Genomic DNA, 9412 nt, shown 5'->3' with positions numbered 1-9412 from the left:
GCAGATCTCCAGGCTGAGTTGTCATTGAGTGTCTAGAATAATACAATACTTAATGCCCCAAGAAAGCAGCCACAAGACCAGCCAACAAGACCACTTCTCTCCAGAAATGAGCAAAGCCTAACCTTAATATCAAGTCCAAAGTCAAGAAGTAAGCTGGAAGATTGAGCAAATTAAAAAAAAATCCTACATAAAAAGCAAGTATAAGGATGTTCAAGACACAAATGTAGAAGAATGACTCCAAAACATCACAAGCAAAGCCCCAAAGTAAAGCACAGCTTGCACACCAGTTCAACTAGAATTTCTGGAAGAGATGAAGCAAGAGTTACTAAAAGAGCCAAAAAATGATTTAAAAACAACAAATCAGAGAAATATTGCTTCAGATTGGATGAAAGGCCCATCACTCTAGGAGGAAGAAGGGAAGGGTGTGTATATGCAGATGGAGGTGAAAGTTGTGATGTGAGGTAGCACCTGGCAAAATGGAGGCCAAACAGGAGAGTGGAAACCTGATTGGCATCGGGTAGATCGTCTCGGGTCCTTTCGGGAAAAGGAGGGGAAGTGTAAACCACCATCTCTACAGGGTTGACCTAGCCTTCTAGCATTTAAACAACAAAGTTAGTATTTCGGATGTGGACCTCTGCGGTCCCAGCATTCCCTGACTGCTAACAGTATAGATTGTACCAGTATAATGCTAACAAGGATAAGATTGTACCAGGGTGATGATGGCTGGGTGCCTGTGTTTGTGAACCAAGAATAAACCATCTCCTTCACGTTTGTGGGCTTCCTACTGGGGAAACCAGATGAGGGTACGGTGTATAGAGGCCCCAAGAAAAAATGCAATCACAGACCAGTTTGTCTCCAATGCAGCCTGAGCTGACCCGGACTGTCTCATTGTGGATACTCTCCAGGAACCTCTGATGAGCACATTTCTGCTGTGGAAGCGCTTCACCCTTATAAGCCCCTGGGGGCTATCCCAGGCATTATCTGTGGGTGATTGTCAGGAGAGAACTAACCTTTTGCCAGGAGATGGGGTTGCAAGTGATTGGAATTGTGGAAAATATTACTGGTTTCATTTGTCTAAATTGTTCAGAGTGCACGAATCTTCTCTAAAGAAAATGGGGAAAATCTGTTCAGAACACAAAAAAATCCCCTTCTTGGGCTATGTGCCCCTGGATCTTCAACTCACAAAGAGTTTAAAGGAAGGCTGAGACTTCACCCAGGAATTCCATAAAAGCTCGGCTTTCCCTGCATTTATTTTTATCACTCAGTAGATTCTAGATGGGACATTGGCTCAGACCTCCTAACGAAGGCATCTCAAGCTCTTGCCTACTGTGATTCCTTTTTTGCTGCTGTTGGACATAGACAGCCCTTTTCTCATTATTTATTTATTTTTAGTTTTCAACATTCACTTCCACAAGATTTTAAGTTCCAAATTTTCTCCCCATCTCATCCCTTTCCCCACCCCAAGATGACATGCATTCTGAATACCCCTTCCCCTAATCTGCCCTCCCTTCTATCTCTCCCCCTTCTCTTATCCTCTTCCCCTTCTATTTTCTTGTAGGGCAGGATAGATTTCTATACCCCATTGTCTGTATATCTTATTTCCCAGTTGCGTGTAAAAACAATTTTTAACATAGAAAGCCCTTTTCTCAAAAGACTTGTAACCAGAAGATTGTCACAGAACAAAGGCCTCTAAAGAAACTTCCTGAAATTGGAACACTGATGCATTGTTGGTGGAGTTGTAAACTGATCCAACCATTCTGGAGAACAATTTGGAACTATACCCAAAGGGCTATAAAACTGTGCATACTCTTTGATTCCACAATTTCATTACTGTATCTCACAGAGATCATAAAAAAGGGAAAAGGACCCACATGTACAAAATTATTTATGGCAGCTTTTTTTTGTGTTGGCAAAGAATTGGAAACTAGGGGGATGACCATCAACTGGGGAAAGGCTGAACAAGCTGTAGCATGTAAATGTAATGGAATACTATTGTGCTATAATATATGATGAGTAGGTGGACTTCAGAAAAACCTGGAAAGACGTATATGAACTGATGCTGAGTGAAGTGAGCAGAACCAGGAGAACATTGTATACAGTAACAGCCACATTGTATGATGATCAACTATGATAGACTTAGCTCTTCTTAGCAATTCAATGATCAAAGACAGTTCCAAAAGACTCATGATGGAACATACTATCCACATCCAGAGAAAGAACTATGGAGTCTGAATGTAGGTCGAAGCATACTATTTTTTACCTTTTTTTTTTTGTTTTCTCTTTCTCGTGGTTTTTCCCTTTTCTTCTGATTCTTCTTTCACAACATGACTAATGTGGAAATACATTTAACATGATTGTACATACGCAACCTATATCAGATTGCTTGCTATCTTAGGGAGCGAGGGAGAAAAATCTGGAACTCAAAATCTTATAAAAGTGAATGTTGAAAACAATCTTTACATGTAGTTGAGGAAAAAAATACTATTAAATGGGGGAAAAAATAAAGAAACTTCCTGGATCATTCAGAAGCCCTCAGTGCAAAAGAGCCAATATCATTTTTGCAGTTCCACTGCTATTAAAATAAGCTTCCTAAGGACCAAGTAGCTTTGCCTCAGGAGCATTGGCTTTATTGGTTTTTCTACCACCTCTAGCAACATATCAAACCCTGGCATGCTTCTTCACATAGTGGATTAATGTGCATCTACAGTGGTTGATGGTACTGAATTTTTGGATGCTTCTAACAAGATAGGACCATGGAATATGTGCTGACTTTAGCCAAGATGTAGCTAACTGTAGAGACATCTCTACATAATGACATAGGCATCACCCTCTCTACCTCTGGTACTAATACTATTGAGTACATTATGAACATCTTTCCTTGGCTCTGGACACAGGGTTCTTCTTTGTTTCATCATTTCAATTGTGTCCAACTCTTTGTGAACCCATTTGGGGTTTTCTTGGCAAAGACCCTGGCTCCTTCTCCAGCTCATTTTCCAGATGAAGAAACTGAGGCAAACAGGATTAAGTGACTTGCCCAGGGTCACACAGCTAGTAAGTGTCTGAAGCCAGATTTGAACCCAGGAAGATAATTTTTCCTGACTTCAGGCCCAGTGCTCTATCCACTGAGCTACTTAGCTGCCCTGAGGTTCTTCCTACTAAGTGCTGTAGTTGGAATATTTCCCTTTTCAGATGTGTAAGTACCATTTGACCATTAAGCCCATATGATAACTTGGAAACCTAGGTAGTCTAAAGGAATGTATCACTAGCTTCACTATATCATAACCTTGATATCAACTGATGAAAATTTCCTCATTGTTAAACAAACCTCAGGAATACTTTGTAACTTTAAAGGATCCCACAATTAAAGAAATCCTCCTCATTCACCTCCCCCCAAAAAACCAGAGTGTTGAGGAAAAAGATGGGGAAAGAAATGAGTGCAATGGAAAAGAGAATGGGGAAAAATTACCAGCTTGGAGTAAGAGATATAAAACCTCACCCAAGGAAAAAAAACTCCCTAAAAATTAGAATTCATCAAATAGAAACTAGTAACCCAATAAGACAAATAGAAATATTAAAATAAAGTCAAAAGACAATAAGAAAAAGGTATCTCATAGCAAAAACAACTGAACTTCAAAACAGAGAAATAATTTCATCATCAATGAACTTCTTGAAATACATGACCAAAGAGAGAGAAATAATAAAAGAAACTGCCCAGATTTCTTAGAACTAGAGGGCAAAGTAGATACAGAAAGACTTCACCAGTCATTTCCTGAAGGAAACTCCCAAGTGAAAATTCCTAGGAATATTTTAGTTAAAATTCAGAGCTTCCAGGTAAAAGACAAAATATTACAGACAATCAGAGAGACAAAATTCAAGTGTAAGGAGCCACAATCAGTATCAGCTATGATTTAGCAGCCACCACCATAAAGAACTGGAGAGTTGGAATAAATATCCCAGAATGTAAAAGATAGCGGCTTACAACAAATAATAACTTACTCAGCAAAACCAAGTGGAATCCTACAGGGCAAAAGATGGATATTTAATGAAATTAGAAACTTCCAGGCATTCTTGATGAAAAGATCAGAGTAGAAAATATGAAAAACAAACACAGGCACCAAAGACAAAAATAATATAAAGAGTTAAACACGAGCAAACAATCATAAAGGACATTTTGTTTACATTCTAATATAGGGAGATAATACATGTTTCCTCATCACAAGGAGTCATAGAGGGAGTCTAATTAGACAGAGGGGCTGGGATGGACTCTACTGTTCTGATGATCTTAAAAGATGAATTTAATTTAATTTAATCTTGAAGATGAACAAAGGAATATAATTATGAAGGAATATAATAAAGAAGGGGAAGGGAAAAGAAAGATAGTGAAAGTTATCTTACATAATTCAGATGCTCTATTAGAAGTTTGTAAAACAAGAAGGAATACTTAAATATCTCATCTGAACTGGTCAAAGGAGGGAAGAGTATACACACATACATATATTTCCCTCAAAGAGAAATAGGAGGGAAAGAGGAGAAAAGAGTGAAGGTAGATTAAGGAAAAGATTAGGCTTAAGAAAAACTAATGGCAGATGGTGGAATTTAAAGAGGATCTTAAAAGAAAAGATAGAATTAGGCTTTGAGTGAGGGAAAGAAAAGATGTACAGGTGAACAAACACTAAACCTAGAAAACACTAAATCTATTCTTCTTTATAAGTAGGAATGGGAACCAAAGAAAAAGAAAAATATAAGAGAATGGGATGGAGGGAAATATACAATTAGTAATTGTAACTATAAATGTGAATGGGATGAACTCATCCAGAGCAAAGCAGAACGGATTAGAAAGCAGCAACCAATAATATATTGCTTAGAGAAACACATTTGAAAATGAAAAATATACATAGAATTCAAATAAGGAGCTGGAGCAAAATCTATTACATTTCAGTTGAAGTAAAAAAGGGAGGGGTGGCAATCAATTTTATATAAGTCAACAACAAAAATAAACTTAATTGAAAGAGATAAAAAAGAAAAGTATATTTTGTTGAAAGGTACAATATACAATGAATTAATATAAATATTAATCATATATGCACTGAATAGCATAGCAGACAAACACTTTCAGAAAAAATTAAATGAGTTTTAGGGAGAAATAGAGAATAAAATTATAATACTGGGGAACCTCACGTCATTCCTCTTAGCCTTCAAGAAATCTAATTAAACACAAAGAAAGTGAAGGATCCGAATAGAAGTCAGCATAAACAGCTAAAAAAAAAGTGAAGGATCTGAATAGAATTTTAGACAAATTAGATATGACAGGACTCAGGAGATTATTGAATAGGAATAGGAAGAAGTATACATATATCTCAGCCTTGCATTATACTTTCCAAAAATTTCACCATATTTTAGAGCGTTAAAAACATCAAAAACAAATGCAAAAAAGCAAAAAATTAGACACATCTTTTATGGACCACAATGCAATAAATAAAAGTATATTCAATAGATAAAAATTATATTCAGCGATAGGTTAATGAAGAAAATATTAAAAATTAATTGAAAACTAAATAATTTCATCCTAAAGGATGGTTAAGTCAAAGAACAAATTATAAAAACAATCATTAATTTCATTAAAGATAGAGACATCAATGAGAAAACATATAGAAAATTTTAGGATGAAGCCAAAAAGGCCATAGGGGAAAATTTATATCTCTAAATACATTCATCAACAAAAGAAAGAAAAAGCAGATCAATACACTGGGCATTCAACTACCAAAACATGATTAAAAAAAAAAATTAAAGGCCTCCAATAAAACATCAAAATAGAAATCCTGAAAGTCAAAGAAGAGATTAACAAAATTGAAAGAAAAAAAATTGAACTGATAAATAAACCTATGAGCTACTTTTTAAAAACACACAACAAAATAGAAAAATCATTAGCTAACTTGATTTTTAAGAAGAAAGAAAGGGGCAGCTAGGTGATGCAGTGGATAGAGCAGTGGCCCTGGAGTCAGGAGGACCTGAGTTCAAATCCGGCCTCAGACACTTAACATTTACTAGCTGTGTCACCTTGGGCAAGTCATTTAACTCCATTGCCTAGCCAAAAAAAAAAGAAAGAAAGAAGAAAACCAAATTACCACTATCAACAATGAAAAAAGGTGAATTCATAACCAATAAAGAAAAAATAAAGGAAATTATTAGGAATTTTTTCACTTAAGTGTATATCAAGAAAAATGAAAATCTAAATGAAATTATGAATATTTACAAAAATATAAAATGCCTAGATCAGCAGAACAAGACATAAAGGACTTAAATAACTAATCTTACAAAAAGGAATTTAAAAAGCCATAAATAAAAGTCTTCTCCTATTCCCATTCCCCCCAAAAAAAACCCAACCTTGGAACTAGATGGATTTCCAAGCAAATTCTATCAAATATTTAAATAACAATTAATTCCAACATTATATAAAGTGTTTTAAAAAAACATGAAAAAAGAAAGGGTCCTACCAAATTCTTTCTATGACACAAATATAGTCTAGATACCAGAGAGTATCAAAGCGGGGGGGGGGGGGGAAATGTGGAACAACATCCCTAATGAATTTTGTTTCAAAGATTTTAAATAAAATGTGAACTAGGAGACTACAGCAATATATCAAAAAAAATTACATACTATGACCAGATTGTATTTATACTAGGAATGCAGGATATTTCACTCTTGTGATAAATGTGAACATAAGTGAGCATATTAATAACAAAAAGAACAAAAATTATATGATTAGATCAATAAATACAAAAAAAAAAGTTTTGACAAGATAAAATACCCATTCTTGTTTAAAAAAAAAAAACAACACTAGAATGCATAGGAAAAAATGGATCTCTCTTTAATATGAAAATTTGTATCTATCTAAAAAAAGTGAAGGGCAAAATCAAGGTGGCAGAGGAAAGGCAACAACCTGATGAACTCTCCCAACATTACCTTCTAAACAACTTTAAAGTGATGCCTCAAATCAAATTCTGGAGCAGCAGAGCCAACAAAAGATCAGGGAGAGACATTTTCCCCACCTAAGACAACTTAGGAGGTTGTCAGGAATACCATAGAACCACAGTCAGAATCACATAAGATTTAGCAACTTCCACCTTAAAAGAATGAAGAACTTGGAATATTATATTCCAGAAGGCAAAAGAGCTAGGATTACAACCAAAAACAATCTACCAAGCACAACTAAATATAATTCTTCAGGGGAAAGAGGGGGAAAGAGCAATCCTGATGAAAAGATAAGAGCTGAATAGAAATTTTTACTTTTAAACACAAGATTCAAGAAAAGCATAAAAAGGTAAACACAAAAGAAAAATCATAAGAAACTCAGTAAAGTTAAGCTGTTTACATTCTTGTTTGGGAAGATGATACATGTAAGTACTAAGAACTTTTTTTTATTATTAAAGTAGTTAGAAAGAGTCTGCAAAGACAGAGAGCATGGGTGTGAGTCTCCCAAAAAATGAAGAGGTGAAAAAGAGGGATGCACTGGGAAAGGGGAGAAGGGCAAGGTAGAAAGAAGAAAATTTGCTCACATTGAAAAAGAGCTTTTACAGTGGGGGGAATAGGGTGGGGGGTTGGGTAAGCAATACACTCTCATCAGAACTGGTTCAAAGAAGGAAGAATATACACACACATTCAGCTGGATATAGAAATCTATCTTACCCAACAGGGAAATGAGAGGAGACGAGAATAAGAAAAAGGTGGGGAAGATGATAAAAAGGAGGACAGATGAAGGAAGGCAGAAGCAAAATAGACTTTTGTGGTAGGAAAGTTTAAAAGGAGAGAGAAAGAAAGATAAACAGAAGAAAATGGGATGGAGGGAAGTACACAGAAATCATAATTGTGAATATGAATGGAATGAGCTCACCCATAAAATGGAAGCAAACAGCAGAATGGATTAGAAACTAGAATTCAACAATATGTTTACAAGAAACACTCTTGAAACAGAAAGACACACACAGAGTTAAAATAAGGAGCTGGACCAGAATCTATTATGCCTCAGCTGTAGTTAAGAAAAAAGTCAGGGTTAGCAATCATAATCTCAGACAAAGCAAAAGCAAAAATAGACTTCATTAAAAAAAATAATCAGGACAACTCTATTTTGCTAAACGTACCATAGACAATGAATAATTATCAAAAAATTTTACAGTAAGTTTTTCTAATAAAGGCTTCTAATTTCTCAAATATAGAGAGAACTTTTTTTAATTTTAATTTTTTTAATTTTTTTTTCCATATGCTTTTGAGTTGAAAATTTTTCTCCCTTTTTCTCCCCCCCCCACCCTCCCCAAGATGGCACCCAATCTGACATAGGCTTTACATTTACATACCCATTAAACATATTTTCACATTAGTGAAGTTGTAAGTAAAAATTAAAACCAATAGGAGGAACCATCAGAAAGATGAAACAAAACTCAACTGAAGGTAAAAATAAGTGAGAGTGATTCAACTTCCATAGTTCTTTCTTTGGATGTGGATAGCATTCTCCTTCCCGAGGCCTCTGGAGATGTCTTAGATCCTCGTAATGCTGAGAAGGGTTCAGTTTAACATTCTTAGTCATTGCATGACGTGGCTGCTATTGTGTACAAAGTCCTCTTGGTTCTGCTCACTTCACTCAGCATCAGACCATATAAGTCTTTCCAGGTTTTCTGAAGTCAGCCTGTTCATCATTTCTTATAGCACAATAGTATTCCATTACATTCATATACCACAACTTGCTCAGCCATTCCCCAGTTGATGGGCATTCTCTCAACTTCTGATTCTTTGCTTTTTGTGAAAAAGAGCTGCTATGTATATTTTTGTACATGTGGGTGCTTTCCCCATTTGTTTGATCTCTTTGGGATATAGCCCTAGAAGTGCTATTGCTGGATCAAAGGGTATGCACATCTTGATAGTCCTTTGGGCATAGTTCCATATTGTTCTCCAAAATGGTTAGATCATTTCACAACTCCACCAACAATGTATTAGAGTTCCAATTTTCCCACATCCTCTCCAACATTTATCATTTTCCTGTTTTGTCATGTTGGCCAATCTGATAGGTGTGATGTGGTACCTCAGAGTTGTTTTGATTTGCATTTCTCTAATCAATAACGATTTAGAGCATTTTTTCATATGACTATAGATGGCTTTAATTTCTTCATCTGAGAACTGTCCATTCATATCCTTTGACCATTTATCAATTGGGGAATGGCTTGTGTTCTTATAAATTTGTCTTAATTCTCTATGTATTTTAGAAATGAGTCCTTTATCAGAAAGACTGGTTATAAAAATTCTTTCCCAATCAAATATAGAGAGAACGGAGTCAAATTTATAAAATAAAAGCCATTTTCCAATTGATAAATGGTCAAAGAATATTGTTGCAAGTGAAATGAGGAAAACTGAGGCAACAAAA

General features: G+C 35.5%; 1 pseudogene; it reads left to right on the top strand.

The window, feature by feature from the left end:
- Window positions 1–645: 645 nt before the first annotated feature.
- Window positions 646–1268, top strand: LOC110211659 (cytosolic Fe-S cluster assembly factor NUBP2 pseudogene; annotated as a pseudogene).
- The last annotated feature ends 8144 nt before the right edge of the window (window positions 1269–9412 follow it).

This window comes from Phascolarctos cinereus, unplaced genomic scaffold (genome assembly GCF_003287225.1).
Source record: "Phascolarctos cinereus isolate Bilbo 61053 unplaced genomic scaffold, phaCin_HiC Scaffold_2;HRSCAF=192, whole genome shotgun sequence".
Lineage (NCBI taxonomy): Eukaryota > Metazoa > Chordata > Mammalia > Diprotodontia > Phascolarctidae > Phascolarctos > Phascolarctos cinereus.
The sequence above is the reverse complement of the archived record's forward strand: the minus strand, read 5'-3'. Positions and strand labels throughout refer to the sequence as shown.